General features: G+C 40.5%; 1 long non-coding RNA gene across 1 annotated transcript in view; it reads left to right on the top strand.

Annotated features, from left to right (window-relative positions):
* The first annotated feature begins 11554 nt into the window (after positions 1 to 11554).
* LOC111726326 overlaps positions 11555 to 19209 on the top strand; it is a 32996-nt gene continuing 25341 nt past the window's right edge. The window contains exons 1-2 of the long non-coding RNA XR_002774131.1: positions 11555 to 11612; positions 14455 to 14528. This is a non-coding gene — a long non-coding RNA (uncharacterized LOC111726326). The remainder of the gene's footprint in view (positions 11613 to 14454; positions 14529 to 19209) is intronic.

Below are 19209 nucleotides of genomic sequence, written 5' to 3'. Positions count from 1 at the left end.
CTTGACTGTCACTGCCCGGTTGAGGTGTGTCCCCGTAGTGGATATCTTTGCCAGCTGACGCAGAATGTGAGACACGGGCCCATGTCCTGTATGCTTCACACCCATTCGCCCAGCAACAAACATGTACTGTGTGAACTTGAGTTGGGACACTTTGGGAAAGGCTAACGACCTTTGCAACTTCAGGATATAATTTTTTCAAGTTGCCTCAAAATTCTGATTATGTCCTGACACCTTCCCTTTGAATTTATCCGAGTGTCAGGGTGAGGATGTGATGGATCAATGTTCTTCTCTCTCTGATTAAGTTAGGACTCCAGGAGCTGAATAAATGCAATTTCAGAAAACAGCTTCATTGAGCTTGCTGGCTGACCACTTCAGGGTGTGCCGCTGGCCTCCATGAAGGCCACCTGCATCAAAGTGCTTTTTCTAGGGTTCCACACCCCATCTTCATCTCCACCCATCTACAGTAACTTCCACATGTGAGTTTTAAGGAAATGTGAGGATAGTCTGGCTTCAAAATTCTTTTATCTTCCTGGCTCCTGCCCTTCTCATCTCCACATCCTTCAACTCTGAATAGCCTCAGTTTCCATTCCTCTCTGCTTTTGCTCCTGGGCTCTGAAGCAAACCACTCAGACTCATTTATTATTTATCTTTGGCACATCTTCAAGGGCTTAGACCAGTGATTTTCAACTGGGGTGCTGCGGTATGCTGGTGTACCAGGAGAGGATCTTAGGTGCATCTCAAAAACTTTTAAAGATCATTCACTTAATTATTTTTGACAGAAATTTAGGGCACAGTAAGTATATCCTTTTTTACTCTTTTTTGGACCAATATAACCTTGTGTGCCACAGAAGTTTATAAGTTCCAGTGTGCCGTGAGATAAAAAGAGTGGGAACCACTGGCTCAGGCCACATGGCGTCCCCAACTCTACTTCCTACCTTGGTGAGACCAGCTCCTTGGACGTCTCTCAGCTTCACTCCTCCTGTGTCCTTAACCACCTTGTCATCTTTGTTCCTTCTCTTTTTTTCCTCATCTGGCAGAAAGTAGGAATTCTGTAGATGTTTGCTGAATGAATAAATGATTATCATGTGGTGATCCCAGCTCCTGAGACAGATGCTAGCACTTTACCGTGTTTCCACCTCCTCTGCTCACGAATACAATTAATTTCTACAACTTCACTGTTTTCTCTTTTAAAAAGACCCTTTCTTTTGATTATGCTCATCATAGAAAAAAATAGGCAAAAATATTTTAAAAAAATAAAATACAGATTACTTCATACAGAGATAATCGTTGATGACATTTGGGTCTATTTACTTGTTTTTGTGCTTTTACTTACTTTTTCAAACTAAATTTACTTCTTTGGTTATTTAAAAACATTCCTTTTAAGCCTCTAGTTCTTTCTACTTGTTGCAACATTTCTTCATGGAGTCACTTGGAGCAAGTCACTTAGTTTCTTTGAGCTGAAATGTATGGGCCTATGAAACTAACAGTAAGACCCCCTTGTGTGATTATAGTGTGTGGACAGTAAACATAAGAATTTGGTGAACAGCCGGCCACATAGTTGTTGGCCAATAAACATTACTCCTTGTAGCTTTTTCTCTCCTTTCACTTTAAACTTTTTTTAAATTTGTCTTATTTGGCAATGTGTGGTAGGTAGCTCACAACTGTAATTCTAGTGCTCTGGGAAGCCATGGCAGGAGGATACCTTAAGCTCAGGAGTTTGAGACCACCCTGAGCAAAAGCAAGACCCCACTTGTCTCTACTAAAAATAGAAAAAATAGCCAGGCATGGTGGTGGGCACCTGTAGTCCTGACTGAGGCAGGAGGACCACTTCAGCCCAAGAATTTGAGGTTGCTGTGAGTTGTGATGATGCCATGGCACTCTACCCAGGGTGATGGAGTGAGACTCTGTCTCAAGAAACAAATTATATGGATATCTTGGATGGCTATCTGTGTAGAGTCATTTTAGGAACATTTATGGAGGTGACATGACTGGGAGGTTATGTGCTTGGGGTAAAGAGATGCTTGACAGAGCTACAGAGACTAACGGGGCTGGCTCATTGGTTGGACAGAGGGATTTTGTTTTTAATCATAAAAGCAACAAGAGCAAAATAGTGATTCCATTTCCTTTGGAAATTCATCAATGAGATTGCCAGTTATTGAGGTTTAATACGTTGTTTAGCTATCTACTAATTCATTCCAATGTACTAAAAAATGTGAGGACTATTGTATGTTGTGAACACTTCAACTCACAGAAAATTTCTTCCGTTGTCAAATATTTGAAAACAGGGACTGTAATAAAGGGGACCCATAAAAGACAGTGGAATCTAAATGCTTGTACTGCTAAAGTAATTTGCCTTTCAGACCACCATAAACAGTGTTTACTAGCATCAAATGGAAAAACACAAGAAGCCAGAATTCCTCCTTACATATATTTTAAAATTACCACATGGATTACCCCAAGAGTGGCTCATCGACAAGGATAAAGGTATATATTTGAAATACTACATTGTTGGAAGAAAACTTCCATGTTAGGTCCTGTCTCTCCTTCACCATCATTCTAAAGGCTGCACGTGATGGCTCCCAAATCTCCCGTGACACGGCCTGTTGTGTGCCAGCTGAGCCTGTGTCCTGCCCCAGCACCTCTACCAAGCCTGTGCTGGGCCCTGGTCCAACTCTCAGCTGACTCCCTCCTTCCCCTCCAGGAAGACCCTGTTGAATCTTTTCCCTAGACACCATTCTGAAGGCAGTGAATGTAATGCACCCTTCTCCCTTCCTTTCCTTCTAATCTGGAGGCCGCTGGAGGACAGAGGTGCCCAGACTTCAGTCCCATCATTTAACTCCATGATTTGGGACCAGTGTTTTGTTTTTTGTTTGAGCCTGGGTCTTGCTCTGTACCCAGGCTGGAGTAAGTGATGTGAGTATAGCTCACTGCAGCCTCCAACTCTGGGGCTCAAGGGATTCTCCCACCTCAGCTTCCAGAGTAGCTGGGACACAGTGTCTGCCACTAATTTTTTTTTTTTTTCTTTTTGTAGATACAAGGTTTCACTCTGTTGCCCAGGCTGGTCTCCAATGCTTGTCCTCAAGTGATCTTCCCAGCTGGGCCTCCCAAACCTCCCAAAGCATTGGGATGATAGGCATAAGCCACCTTGCTCAGCCTGGGGAAAGTTTGACAATGTCCTTCAGCCTCTGTCTCCTTATCTGTGAGATAATGTCACCAAAATGCAAAGTTTGCCTACAAAAGAGCCTTTCTTATGATGTCCCCATAAGTAGGTGCTCATCACATCCATCTGAGACCTGAGAAATGCCCACGTGTGCAGGTGGATTGTCCTGCCCCTTAGTGCTAATAAGGGGCAGTCGTCCCAGGGTGGTGGGCGCCCAGGCTGGCTCCCAACTCCTCTACTGAGCATGTACTGAACAGCGGTTATGTGGTCAGGAGATGCTTTCCTTTCACCGAGTTTTCTGACATGATTTTTCTGAAAAGCTTCTCCCAGTGCTAGGCCCCAAATCAGCTCTCAATAACTAGTATTTATATTTAATCTTCAATTAGCTTGAATTTCTCTTATTTTGGAAGAAAATAGGAGTATGCCCCAAATGTTTTTTGTCTGATCTGTGCCTTTTGTTATTATTTCATTATTTTAAATGGAAAAAATGCTATATCCAGAGTGATTGTGTTGTGCTTTGTTTTTCTACACAGCCCTGCACTATTTCTGTGAGGGAAAACTATGTTCTGTGAACTCCTCGGCTTCCTTTTGAATGGATTACAAGTGGAACCGACTTTTCCAATTACCGACTCAATTGACCTGGTACAAAGAAGGTTAAAGTTCCCACCTAATATATGATCATTAAAGCTTTTCATGGAGATTTTCAGACAAGGCAGTCTGGGAAAACCCCTGGGACAACATCATTTTTGGTGCCAGACTGATAAAGCATTTAGCATTTGTCAGTTACAGGAGAAAGAAACATGTTGACATATTAATTAGATGTAATAGCACTTTGGGGACAGAATGGAAAGAATTAACTTCTAAAAACAATGTTAGATAATAAAAGATATGCATAAAATTAGACAATCTAAAGCATACTTTAAATAATACTAGAACTTTGAAATCTATACCAGTTATTGGGGAAACGTGCATTGAACAATATTTTACATCATCACGCTATTAATTTCATGGTTGATAATTTCACCAAAGATGTTTTCCAGTACCTGGTACCAGTTAAGGGAAATTAAAAAAAGACGTTTTTGAAAAAATGTCACTTACCAAGAAAATCAGCTCTTTAGCCACCTAAACGCCTCTTGGACTCCATAAACTTTTTTTGGGGGGAGGGGGTTGTTTGACCAATTTCTGAAATGTTGCAAAAACAAACGGTGAGTAGATCCAGTAATGGTCCTCCATGGTCGTAGTTGAAATCAATCATGCAGGCCATTTATCTCTTCCTCCTCTCCCTCCCTCCACTAGACTGGTGTGGGCTGGTCACTTGAATAGCGCCCGTGCACATGTGTTTCAGTTTGGGGAGCCTTGGCCATAATTGATGAAGGATTGTTTTCCTTTTTCTTTAAGAACACATAAACAGCAAGCTTTAGGAACTGGGACCCACAGTGGTTTATGTGAAAAGGACTTTAAACTCCATCTTATCTTTTAAACATCTTACAAACTTTTAGCACATTGAGGTCTATGCATCAGTGTTCAGAGACAGAGAGTGTCATTATTTCATAGTTCAGACAAGCACTTGACTACAGTATTGCAATGCACTGATTCGTTTTGATCAGGTTTAGAGAACTAGATGCTCATTGTAAACATAACATATGTGCCTTGTGGACTAAAATGCTTCGGAAACCTTTGCACTCCTGTTAACTTACACGTTGACATAAACCAAATTTTATTTCTTATTTTCTTCATGGAAATAAAAAAGAAATTTGTGTTTTTGTGAGTCTTGTTTTTGCTACAGAGTATCTGATTTTGGTATATATTCATGGTTGAAATTTATATTTAATTCTGACAATCCAATGTAGCCATTATTAATCTCTTGGTCTCTTTCTCTCTGTCAGAGAAGAAACGGAGGCATACAACATTTAGGGAAGCATATAGGCTATACATGTACAATTGTCAGAGGCAATTTTCTACCTTTGATTAGTGCTCTGTTTTAATTATAAAATAATTATTTAACTATAAAATAAATATTTATTTAGTTATGATTAACTTAATAATTTGAACTCATGAGGAAAATACAGATTATGGCATTTCCTCATATTTGAAGTCTTCATTTAAAACACATCATACTTGGTGCCTTTGTCACTTATAGAAGGTGCAGAATGTGCAGACTTGTTCAAACGGTAATTAGAGAGGTTTAATTCTATCCCAGAATATATAACTATTTCCTTTCATTATAAAGGAAAAATCACTCTTTCTGACCTTAGGAGTAGGGATTGGAATCAAACCACTCTGAGATATCACCAACTCCAGTGAGATTAGCCCACATCACAAAATCCTGAATCTGCAAATGCTAGTGTGGATGTGGAGAGAAGGGAATATTTTTACACTGCTGGTGGGACTGCAAACTAACACAACTTCGTTGGAAAGCAGTATGAAGAATTCTCAAAGAACTAAAAGGGAACCTTCCATTTGATTCCACAATCCTATTCCTAGGTATCTACCCAGAAGGAAAGAAATTATTTTACCACAAGGACATTTGCACCAGAATGTTTACTGCAGCTCACTTCACAATTACCAATATGTGGCAGCAACCCAAGTGCCCATCAACCCACAAATGGATTAACAAACTGTGGCATATGTACACCATGGAGCACTATTCAGCCATAAGAAAAGACAGGGACTTTACAGCTTTTGTGTTTACCTAGATGGAGTTGAAACACATTATACTTAGTAAAGTATCTCAAGAATGGGGAGAAAAGTAGCCAATGTACTCAGTACTAACATGAAACCAATATAAACAACTACATGCCCACACAAAAGAAAAACACAAGTTATTGGGGAGGAGAAAGGGAGGGAGGGAAAGGGGAGAAGGGAGGGTGATTGGTGGAATCTCACCTAAAGTGCACAAAGTGAAGGTTTTCAGCACACCCCCTGGGTGAAGGACACAACTGCAACTTGAACTTTACCTTAGAAGTAAAAAATTATGACATAAATATTTGTACTCTCATATCAACCTGAAGTAAAAAAAAAAAAAAAAGAAATAGGAACTAGAAATGAGAAGCAAAATACTTTGGAATACTGTTTTTGACTTTCAGTAAATCGTGCAGACCTGAGGATATTACTGCATGCCAAAGTGCTGTGAAATACTTTCTGAAAAGCAGTCATGTAATACATTCATGTTCATGGTAGCTCTGCATTGGTTTGTTAGCGTTACAGAGTGCAAATACTTGGAAAAGCTGCCCAAAACTTTCTGTGAGGCATGAACCCTTCTCACTCTTGATCTTATCGGGACTTGTCTTATCACAAGAGTTGGAGGAGTTGGCGAAGTCCCCTCCTGTGTACACTCAGACACAGGGCCAGCTTTCTTGGTGCTGCTGATGCCTGAGGTAAGCTTGGATGGTGAAAGCTTGTTGGTCTGTCCTGTGCTTTCTGGGGGAAAAACACTGTAATGCATTACACCCAACATCCACTTCCAGTGACATCAATCTGGAAGCTTTTGGTTGTGAGATTTGGTCTAATATCTTGATCACATTATATCTTTCCTCTCATAAGAGTATTGCAATCCTAATGTTTTAATTCTCAGAATGCTGGATTTTTTTTGGTCTTTTTAAAAATTATTATTACAGGTTAATTTGAGGGTACAAAGAATTAGGTTACAGTGTTGGCATTTGTTAGATAGTGTCTCTCTTATAATTGTGTCCTGCCCCCAGGAGGTGTGCCATACATACACTCTAACATTGTGCCCATTAGGTGTGAGCACACCCATCTCCCTCTCTCCTCCTCTCTCCCTATTCCTTGTTTCCCTGCTCCCCATCTTGAATTGATTGGAGTTTTTCTTTTGTGTGGGTTTCACATTAGTATTGAGTACATTGGATTCTTGCAATACTTCACTAAGAAGAATGTGTTTCAACTCCATCTAGGTTAATACTAAAGATGTAAAGTCTTCATCTTTTTTAATGGCTGAATAGTAGTCCATGGTGTACATATACCACAGTTTAATAATCCATTTCTAGGTTGTTGGGCATTTAGGTTGCTTCCACATTTTGATGATTGTAAATTGAGCTGTGATAAACAACCTAGTGCAAATGTCTGGGAAAGATTTTATGACAAAGACTTCACTAGCTATGCACAACAACAAAGATATACAAATAAGATTTAATTAAGCTTAAATCTTCTGCACAGCTAAGGATACAGCAAGTAAAGCAATAAGACAACCTTCAGAATGGGAAAAGATATTTGCATGCTATGAATCTAACAAAGGGTTGATAATTAGAATCTACAGAGAACTCAAATTAATCAACAAAAGGAGCAAACAATCCCATCTACCACTGGGCAAGAGAGATGAACAGAGAGTCTTCTCTGAGGAAGACAGACAAATGGCCAACAAACATTTCAAAAAATGCTTGATTGTAAAAGCAATGCAGATCAAATCCCCCCGAGATATCACCTAACCCCAGTGAGGACTGCCCACATCACAGAGTCTCAAAGCTGCAGAGGGCTGGATCCTTGATGCTACAACACTGTGCATTTCCAGTTCAGTGGGTTCAGGGTTGGGAAGTGATGCTCAGCCTCAGGCTTGGGGACCATTACCCAGAAATGTTAAGTGACTAGCTCTTTGTAAATGATACTGAAATAAAGCTTTAGCTTTACTGTATGTGTTTACAATGTTTTCCTTTGCCAACTGGGGGAGACGCTGGAGCTTAGCGGACACTCATACACAGGTTTTATAGGATGTCAGACAAAATGATTTTTTATTGAGGAAGGGTCAAGCCTTCAAGTTGTGTTTTTCGTTGTGTCACACTATTCAATATGAGGAGCATGTTATAAAAATTCAGGGCTTCCACAAGAAGGCAAAGGCTAAGAATGGTGATTTAAGACGACATTATCCTGTTTCTAATTCCTACTCTTTCTTCCTCCGGAAATGTAATTGCAAAAGCTGGGACAAGGGATTGGAACTTGGGCTTCTCGATCTGTCCCGAAGTGAGTCGTAAAGTCTGTTTTATGAGTCTCTCTCCAGCCTCTTTCTACTTCTCCAAATTAAAGGAGACAATATGACAATCTCACCCAGCTCTGATCTTATATCTTAATTTGCAAACTCAGTGGCAGCATCAGTCCCTGGTTTGAGTGGCTCAGAGAAAACAGTGTTGAAATGGATTTATCCATAGAAATTCAGTAAAATGTCCTCTGTACTGAAGCCAAAGCCATTTTTTAAAAAGTAAACTTTTCATAGGAAAGATATAACCTAATTATAGCCTTAGAATATGGGGAGAGTGAAGGTGAGGGGAAAGGAGGGGGGTGGGTGGGTGGGGGGAGGGTGATTGGTGGGGTCACCTCTATGGTTTATCTTACAAGGGTACAAGTGAATCTTTCTAAAAGCAGAGTATGAATGTCTTAATAACTAAGAAAATGACATGATGGCTACATTAATCAGTTTGATGAGAGTATTTCGAATTGTATATGAAAACACCACACTGTACCCTGTGATTGCATTAATGTACACAGGTGTGTTTTAATAAAAAAAAAAGTAAACTTTTAAACAAAAAATTGTTATTTCTTAAAATTAATGTACTCAATGTCAATTCCTCAGTTGTTCGTGTGTACCATGGACCTAAGGTATTAACAATGGGAGGAATTGGGTGAAAGGAACTCTATGAACCACCTTTATAACATGTCTGTAAATCTAAAATTAGTCTAAAATAAATTGATGTACTAATTACAAACACATTGTTCTCATCCTGATAAAACTGTGACATGATAGGGCGGCCCCTGTGGCTCAAAGGAGTAGGGCGCCAGCACCATATGCTGGATGTGGCAGGTTCAAACCCAGCCCTGGCCCAAAACAAACAACAACAACAACAACAACAAAAAAAACCCAACTGTGACATGATAGCCTAAAGACTGGGACAAAGTGGGAACTGTGCCGTTTCTGTTTAATATTTAACAGAGAGAGTTCAGGGTGTGGGGTTTTCTTCTTTCTGTGATTTTTAGAACTAAGGGCCTTTTTGTTTCTTAGCATATGAACTTTATGAACCCATCTGAGACATTTTCACCAGCTATTTGTTTCTGGGCAGGCCTTGTCACATTCTGTGGAGCCCCTTCACCTGGCCGGACTTTGTCAGAGACCTGAGACCAAACCTTCAGCAACAGCGTCCCTTGATTGTGGCCTCACAGGACCACCCACTTCTGGGGGTGAGAGGCTAATTCTACCTCCCTGTCAAGTCTGTTTTAGACCTTGGGAAAACAAGCATTTCATTTAAACTTTTCCAAACTGGGCAACATTTATTAGGAGCTGTAGTTGTAACTTTTTTTTTTTTTTTTTAACAGAATCAAGATCAAACATTAGCTCCATTTCTATAGAAGCAAGATGAGAACTTACAGTTTATCTCTCTTAAAAACCTTTCAATGAGGAGAAAAAGAAATGTGCGTGAGCTTTAACTACAATTATTCTATGGTTAATGAGATGCTGTTGATCATCTGGAGAAAAAAGTAACATTCTTTGACATAAATCTGCATACAATGGTTATGAATCTAACTCGATTCCTTTGCTATAGGTAAACATTACTAATGAAAACCAAAAACTGCCTTAACTTGCAAAAAAAAAAGAAAACCCTAAATTTATTGACATGATTTTGCAAATCACAGTTAATTGAGTCACAGACAAAACTTCAAATAAAGGAAATAATGTGGTAATTGGACCCCTCATCTTATATGATATACTTGTTGGCATACATTACTGGTTTGCTATCTTTTAAGAGTATTAAATCATTGTACGAGAACATTGCCAAAAAAACTCTTCATTTCCTTTTAGTGACTTCTTACTGCCCTCAGTGGAAGTTTAATAGAAAAGGAAGGACATGATGCAGTTTTAATGACAGGAAACCCATGGCCTTCCAAATGAATAAATTCCGTCAGTGGCTGCCACAGAGTGAGCTAATTATTTCCTTTGATAAATTAAAAGCTGTAAAAGTCCAAAGTATATAAGCATGTGGTTTATAGTTTATGATCAACCTGTCTGCATTATTGAATGTTCAGATTATCTTCATTATTTTATAAACATTATTTTTTAAAATTTTGTTATCATGGCAAGTGGTATGTAGAGCATGTGTTCAACTCCCATGGCTCTGACAAATGGCTAACAAATTAACCAACCTTTGTATTTCAGACCTTTAGGATGCTAAAATCTAGTATGCCTTGGATGACAACCTTGAAGATAAAGTTCATTTATGTTTGTGAAATAACAGAACAAACAAAAATCATTTTTACAAGGTGTCTGGGCATTTATTTTTTATTTATTTTTCTTCTTTTCTTTTCAATATCAGCCAATCATTTGAGACATAGTATAGTGACTCGTCTAACAAAATTTACATAGCCCCATGTGATCTGTGTGAATTGATTTATTAATTAGTTATTTGACACATAATTGTGTTTTAGCCACACAGTAGAAGCAAAAAGGACTCCATCCTTGAGTTTGTAGAGCTTGCAATGCAGTGGGGAGCCATCCGTCTGGTGACTGACTGTCGGGTTCCAAACCTGGAAATGTGAAAGGAGGTGTGTGGTTTGGGGAAAGCTTCTGGGCAGGGTCCTGGACAAACCCCTCCCATGCAGATGCCTGCCTCTTATTCTCTACTTGTTTCTTACCTTCTTATCTTTAGTTAGATACTCACTAATCTCACCCAGCCTCCACATCTCTGCTTTCTCTTTCTCAATTCTAAATAAGCCTGATCCTGTTAACGTCTACTCTGAGACTGCATTTTGCAAACGATGAATCATGTTACTTCTTGTCTTGGGATCCCATCCCAGGAGCCCATGTTTCATTTTTAAGGCCACAGATCAGACACATTTCTCTACCACTGTGCTTTGTATGCAGTAGGTGCTTGATAAGCTTTTTCCAAAATGATAAAATCCTGAGAGTAGTAGGAATATTGTCTAGGAACTCCCACATGCTAGAATCTTACTTATTCCACTGTATTATCAACCTGGTTTTGAGCAGTACCATAGTGCTGATGACTCATTGTGATCCTCTATAATTGTCTTTGTTTGTGCCATGTTTGCCTGTAACCAGGCCTTTATCATCCTGTCTGTGGGGGTTGCGTTCCCCTTTTGTCTCATGCTGATTAATTTTTTTCTGTTTATTTTTTATTTCTTCTTATTTCTGTTTATTTTTTCAAGGTCATTTAAAAGTATAATTATCTTCTCCAGGTTGCTGAGCTCCCCACTCAGATTGGTGTCACTAGTAGCTTGCTAAGCTCCTTGCAAATTCACTCATGGCATTAAGGATATTCTTAAATATTTCTGGCTTCAGGGAAATTCCTTCAGAAAAGCATTAATGCCCTGTTAGCTGATATTAGATTGCTGTACCTGACTCTTCCTGAATATTTTTCTAACAAGATTGTACTCTCATCTAGTCATGAAGACCTGTGAAACAGGAAGAAGAGGGATTATAGTTATTTCTGTCTAAAAGGTATGGATACTCAGGTGAAAACATTTGAACAAAGTCACTTAGACCAGTCAGTAGCACCAGCTCTTAAGTGTGTGCCTCTGACTTCAAAGCCAATGACCTTGTTATTCTACCACATCAGACCACTCTGCTTATATGTTACTATGTGGCTTAGGACTAAATTGAAACCTTCATTGACTATTTCTGCCAACTCTACCCCAACGTGTGCTCATGACTCTTAATGCATAATTGGTCTGCAACATAATTCAACTTAATATGTACTGGTTGTTCTCACTGTGTGAACGTCCTGATGGGCATACAAGGTAATTGTGATACTGTTCCAGGGGAAGCAATAGTCTTCATTGACACAGGGGCACACACATCGTCATAGGAGACTAAGAACCACAGAGGTAGTAAAAAAAACTATGTGGTGATATCTAGAACCTATTTATGTGCTATTTTGAATTTTTGTTTTGTTTTGTTTTTCTTTTCATTATTTATTTCAAATTAATGTGAAGGTACAAATTTTTAGATTACATTGTTCTCACTTCCAAGGTAAAGTTTGAGTTGTAAAAGAGCTCCTCACCCAGGGGGCATGCTATACACCCTCACATTGTGCCCCTTAGGTAAGATCATGTCACACTAAATGCCTTGTTTTTTGTTTGTTTGTTTGTTTGTTTGTTTTGAGACAGAGTCTCTGTCACTCTGAGTACAGTGCTGTGGCATCATAACCCACAGCAACCTCAAACTCCAGGGCTCAAGCAATCCTCCTGCCTCAGACTCCTGAGTAGCAGGGACTACTAAGGATCTGCCACCACGTCCAACTAATTTTTCTGTTTTTAGTAGAGATGGGGTCTCCATCTTATTCAAGCTGGTCTAGAACTCCTGAGCTCAAGGGATCCTCCTGCCTCAGCCCTCCAGAGTGCTGAGATTACAGGTGTGAGCCACTGTATCAGGCCCAGACTCTTGACTCTTGACTGGAATACCAAGCTTTAAAGGTGAGCAGGCTTCATATTAGTATTGAGTTCATTGGATATTTGCTTTTCCATTCTTGTGATACTTTACTAAGAAGAATGTGTTTCAACTCCATCCAAGTTAATACAAAGGATGTGAAGTCACCATCTTTTTATGGCTGAATAGTATTCCATGGTATACATATACCACAGTTTGTTAATACATTCTAAATTGATGGGCATTTAGGTTGTTTCTATGTCTTGGCTATTGTAAATTGAGCTGTAATAAACAATGTCCTTATGATAAATGATTTTCTTTTTCTTTTGGGTAGATGCCTAGTAGTGGGATTGTGGGGTCAAATGGGAGATCTAATATGAAGCCAGTAGATGATCTAATTCACACCCACATGGGAGAAAACTAATTTCAATTCAAGTTGGGGGGAGGGAGAAAGAGGAAGGGAAGTTGGGGTGCTCCCACTAAATGGGCATAATGTAGGGGTGTATGGCACTCCTTTTGGATGTGGGGCATAACTGCAAGAGGGACTCTACCTAACAACCTCAAATATTGTGATTTGGTTGTTTATACCCTCACCATATCACATTGTAGACCTTGAATATCAAGCAAAAATGGCTAGACTTTATGAAGTCTGATTTAACTATCAAATAAATCATTATCAGGGATGGGAACACATGTTAAGATCAAAGCATCAGTTATTTTTATTACAAAGTTATTAATTATTCCAATTCATAGAAGCCCTTCTTAAGTGAAATATATATTTCCCTCAGGGCTATTTATGCCTGTTTGTCTATAATTTCTTTCTTTCTTTCTTTTTTTTTTTTTTGAGACAGAGCCTCAAGCTATCCCCCTGGGTAGAGTGCTGTGGCATCACAGCTCACAACCTCCAACTCCTGGGCTCAAGTGAGTCTCTTGCCTCAGCCTTCCAAGTAGCTGAGCCCATAGGTGCCCACCACAATGCTCAGCTATTTTTTGGTTTCAGCCATCATTGTTGTTTTTGGGCCCGGGCTGGATTCGAACCCACCACCTTAGGTGTATGTGGCTGGTGCCTTAGCCACTTGAGCCACAGGTGCTGAGCCTGTCTATAATTTCTTCATCTAGCATGTGACAAGGCATCACCATCCTTTTTCTCAAGTTTCAGTCCTAAATTTTTTGCTCCACTTCCTACACATTTATGCTTTCTGGAGCCAATAAGCTATTTCAGCCATCATTTGTGTTTGTAAATGTCTATAAAACACATCACATTTATGCCTTAGAATACTATTCAGCCACTAAAAAAGATGAAAACTTTACATCTTTTATATTAATCTGGAGGGAGTTGGAACACATTCTTTTTAGTAAAGCATCACAAGAATGGAGAAGCAGGAATCCAATGTACTCTATTCTAATATGAAGGCAGTAGATGAGCTAATACAAGGGGTGAGGTAGGGGAATGTGGGAGCGGGAAGAGGGGAAGACACAGGGGGTTGGGGGTCACAGTGTATGACACCCCTCTTAGGGGCGGGACCCAATTATAAGAGGGACTTTACTTAACAAATGCAATCAGTCTAACCTAATTCTTTGTACCCTCAAAGAATCCCAAACAATAACAACAATAAAAAAAAAAAATCATGTTTTCAGTCTTTGTGCTCAGAGCAGTTGGCTCATCCATCCATTTGGCAAGAATGTCAAGGGAAAAATTTACACATAAGGAATGTGGGTTCTGGGGCAATGCAGACAACAGAAGACCACAGGGGCCTCCCAGCCACCCCACGTGACGCATCAGAGTGCGGTTGTGCCAAAGCTCAGATACCCCTGAATTTGAGAATACCACAGTGGCATATCGTTTATTCCATAACATGAAGCAACACATGATCAAAAACATCTAATCATCTCATTTCTCTGTTCATGATTTTAGACAGAGTGAGACTCACTTGTTCCATGATATTGAACAAAACATGGATGCTGGCAGTTGGCTTGGCCCACCCCATGGTGAGTGTGTTGTTCTCCAGTGGTTGGTTTGGTACGGATTCTGCCTCAACAACTTACATGGCCATATGCCGTGAAGTGGAGCTTTGCTGTTGCTGAGTATGGTAAAACCCACAAAAGTGAAAGCTGAGAACTTTTAGGTCAACTGAAGTGAGAAATAAGATTGTATTTGTACAAAGTGACCCAATTACAAAGGGCCCTAACATACAGTCCAAGAAATTTGGACAGAGTCTAACACATATTACTTTGCAAAATTTTATTTTTGTGAGTGGTATATGCAAGAACATTTTTGGTGTGTCTGTAGTGTAAACAGGCATTTCTGAATCTGTCTGTCTGGTCAACATCTTCTAGCTACAGGGCAGATGGACCCAAGCAGCCCTGGGATCAGCTAATTCCAAAGGGGAATGAGACTCAGGAGCTGAGAGAAAGCTTCTTATCCCTTTCTTTCAAACCTGCTTATTAGACAAGCAATCAATCTTTTTCATGGATTATAGATAAGAAGAGAGGACAGAGGGCCACCCCACCACCCCACCACCCCCAGGAAATCTCATCCATAGGGAGCAAGAGGAAAGAGGAGTACGTGTTCCCAACTATTAATTTATCGTTCCCAAATTTTTGACAAAGTGGTTATTATAATTGTTATTTTATTTATTGGCACTAAAAGGGACTTACAATGGTAGTTCTGTGAATTCAGAGATTCAACCCAATGTCATTATTATAAAAATCTCTGAAGGACTTTTCCTTCCATGGTGTCAAGGTTTGAATGGCTGTGTCTCTCCAGAATGTGTATGTTGGAACTTAACCCCAAGGTGATGGTATAAAGAGGTGGGGCCTTGCAGGAGTGATTAAGTCTTAGGGCTGTGACTTCAGGAATGAATTAGTGGTGCTTTAAAACAGGTGGAAGGTAGTGCCATGGACCTTTTTGCCCTTCTGCTGAGTGACACAGGCTTGGCCTGGTCCACCCCGTGAAGACAGAGAGCAGCCCTCACCCTTACCGGACTCCAGACATGCTGGGACCTTCATGTCGGACTTCCCAGGTGCCAGACTGTGGGAAAATACATTTCTGTTCTTTATAAATTACCCAGTTTCAGGTATTTTGTTATAGCTACACAGACTAAGACATCAACATGTAGGGAAGTGGTATTTTGTTTAAAACAGTGTAAGAAAAATATAACATCTGTTGGCTTTGTCTGTTAGTCAGATCACCATTTTACTGCTCCAAGACCACAAACCACTGTTAATAGAACTTACTTGTATTTAAAAATGATTTGTAATTTCATTATGTGAATGCATTTCTGTGTCAGCAATACTGTCCGACAGCATAAACCCTGGCTGCGGGTGAGGGAGGTCCAATTCTCTAACCTGGTGGAGTCACTAGGGTACCCGGCCTGGGGAAAGGAAGGGAGAATGGGAAACCATCGGCAGACCCTTGGAGTCTTGATTTCATGACCTGTGCTTAGCTCCAGGATTCTTTTTTCTCCCTCTTTCCTTCTTTTTAACTCCACAACACAGTCAGTTTCCTCTTAATCCTTTCTTCGAAACCTCTCTTGACTTCGCCAATCCTTCCCCCTTCCACTGGGGCCGGGGCACCGCAGGTGTGGCTCCCACTGCACCTGGACGGGGCCTCAGCTCTGCCTTTTCCGGACGGCTCCTCAGCACACCCACAGCCTGCTTCTCAAAGGGCTACTTCAATAGGATTTTTTGCCTTGCTCAAAATTCCTCCATGATTTTCCTTTGCCCACATCTCAAGGCCCAGATTCTGCTTTAGCATCCTTCACAAGCTTTCTCTTCGGAAATCTTCCTTCCAGAAGATTCTTTCTTTACAGTCTTCAGTACATACAAGCGGAGTCTCTCAAGGAAACCTGGTCTTTGCCGCAGCTCCTGAAACACCTCCCTGGGTGCGGCCTCGACCTGCGGTAAACCCGGCGCCACAGGAGGGCGCGCACTCGCCCGGCGCCCCACCCACCCGGGCGCCCCACCCACCCCGGCCCGGCCACCCTCCGCGTTCTTCCTCCACACCCTCGCGCCCCTTCTGTTTCTCTGCTCCCCGCTTTCTCTCAACCAGGCACTTAACCTCCCCGAGAGCAGGGAGTGTGTCCCCTTCTTTTCAATTCTGTACATGTTTTCTTGGACATAGTTATGTAGATATTTATGAAGGATGACAGTGCAAAACTGAAAGTGTTTGCTGGATATTTCTTGGTGTAAATGAGGTTATCTAACAACATCCGTGCTCACTCCAAGGCTAATGAAAGATCAGGGGACATAAAAGAAATCATGGAGGTAGGTTTTATGAGAAATCCTTTAGAGAGAGAGAAAAAACTATAATATTATTATTAATAAGTTATGGGATATACTCTTTTTTTTGGTTGCTGTTGTTGATGTGTTTTAGCAACCCAAGTGTATATGTTATATTTTATTTTATTATTTTTTGAGACAGAGTTTCACTCAAACAATCCTCCTGCCTCGGTCTCCCGAGTAGCTGGGACTACAGGCACCCGCCACCACTCATGGCTAGTTTTTCTATTTTTAGTAGAAACGGGTGTCTCACTCTTGCTCAGGCTGGTCTTGAACTCCTGAGCTCAAGAGAATCTCCTGCCTCAGCCTCCCAGAGCATTGGGATTAGGGTCCAAACCCTGTAACCTGGCCATGTTGTGGTTTTAATTTTGCAGGAATAGTTTGTTTTTTGGTGGGGACCACTCATGCAACGTTTTCTAATTTCCTGGTGTCACAGCTGAGACAAGTGTAGGAGGAGCTGAAGAAAGAATATCCTTTGGGTAAGATCTGCTGGGTTAGCGAGGTCTCCTTGGGAAAAAAAACAATTATCCACACTTATCTTAAAGTTGCCACTATCATGAATGGGAGGCATAATAATATTATGTTAAGATATATTTCCTTTTCCAGTCAATGTAGGGACAAAGGAATGGGATAGAGATGAGACAGTTTCCCTGTGGTCCTCAGAATTAACCGGAAGACAGCACTTCAAAGATTATTTGTTGCAGTGATATTGGTCATGCTACTTGGTTAAGTATCTGAACTTTTTTACAGTCAAATTTCTATTCAGAGGCTTATATCATTTTTAGAAAAATTAACTTTTGTCTGAAAATTGGCAAACAGTGCCTCAGTGTGAGAATAGGTCATTTCATGGGAAGAAGGAAGGAACCAGGTATGTATGGGTGTATAAAAGAACTAATTATCTTTTAAGAATGATCTTCCTTTGTTCAAGGAGAATTTCTCCATTAAAACCAAAGAGAGCTATGTGTTCTAACTCCAGACAAATTATGTGTAGTAATCATCAGACAATGGGAATGCTGTAAAATGTAATAGGTGTTGTCTGGAAGGGCCAAATCACTTTAGGTTTATTTGAAGGAAAGTACTTTTATAGCAATTTTACTAACTCATTTTTCATTCTTTGTGAAAAGGATGTACCTAGAAAAAATTTAAAAGACCAGAGGAAATACAATCAAATGATAAATTCGGGGCAGACCTCTGCTCTGGACACCTTGTTTTGTGGTGGCTGTGTTTTCAGCTTTCCCTGCTTTTTCCTGCATTTTTAAGAGAAGAGTGTTTGGCTGCTAGTTAGTGGTCATACTCCCCCTGTTTTTCAGGGAGAACCAAGGCAAAGAGATTATGATGTGTGCCATATTGTAAAAGGAAACGTCTGCTTAGAAGTCTATAGCTGACATTTTTATGCAGTATCTTGTGTTTTCAAGGCAATGAAATGCTAGACAATGTTTTCCTTTCAAAATGAGAGGAGAATCTCAAATAAGAATGGATTTTACTTACAGGTTTCTGATTAAACACAGCATGTTTGTGCTCTTCCTCCATAACTGCAGGATTATCATTGCTACAGACCTGGGGTTCACCCTGAACTCCACACTCCACACCGCAGTTATTAGACATACAGGTTTGTTCTTTTTTTTTTTTTTTTTTTTAGAACTCTTGTAAAATATTTTTGACAACATTTTACTAAAATGTGAAGAAGTGGTAAGTTCTTAGAGAATTATATTAATTTAGTTCAATGAGCTCATCCCTCCCTTGAAATGGACATATCTGGTCTTTAATTTACCTGTTTACTTGCTCACTTAAGAATCCTATTTTTCTGGACAGACTGAACACTTCACTCCAGGCCCTTCTGGAAGTGTCCTCGTGTGTTCTACTGTCACCATTCACCCCTGCCCACAAAGGGCTCCGTAGGCATGTAGGTCAATGTGCCACCTTTGCTCTCCTCACCATGACTCATTGGTGGAGGGGGGAGAAAAAGGGTATGGAAGCATGGGGTCTTCAGCTGGGGCTCCATGTGCGTTCAAAGATTATCTCTAGGGCCAGAGGTGGTGGCTCATGCCTGGGATCCCAGCACTCTGGGAGGTCGAGGTGGGAGGACTTTTTGAGCTTAGGAGCTTGAGACCAGCCTGAGGAAGAGCAAGACCCCATCTCTAGTAAAAATAGAAAAACTAGCCGAGTGTGGCAGTGGGCACCTGTAGTTCCAGCTGTTAGGAAGGCTGAGGCAAGATGATCACTTGAGCCCAGGAGTTTGAGACCAGCCTGAGAGCAAGAGTGAGACCCCTATCTCTGCTGAAAATAGAAGGAAAAAAAAAACTAGCCAGGCATGATGGTGGGCTCCTATAGTCCCAGCTACTCAGGAGGCTGAGACAGGGGGATTACTTGAGCCCAGGAATCTGAGATT

This window comes from Otolemur garnettii, unplaced genomic scaffold, assembly GCF_000181295.1.
Source record: "Otolemur garnettii isolate 467f Iridium unplaced genomic scaffold, OtoGar3 scaffold00061, whole genome shotgun sequence".
Classification (NCBI taxonomy): domain Eukaryota; kingdom Metazoa; phylum Chordata; class Mammalia; order Primates; family Galagidae; genus Otolemur; species Otolemur garnettii.
The sequence above is the reverse complement of the archived record's forward strand: the minus strand, read 5'-3'. Positions and strand labels throughout refer to the sequence as shown.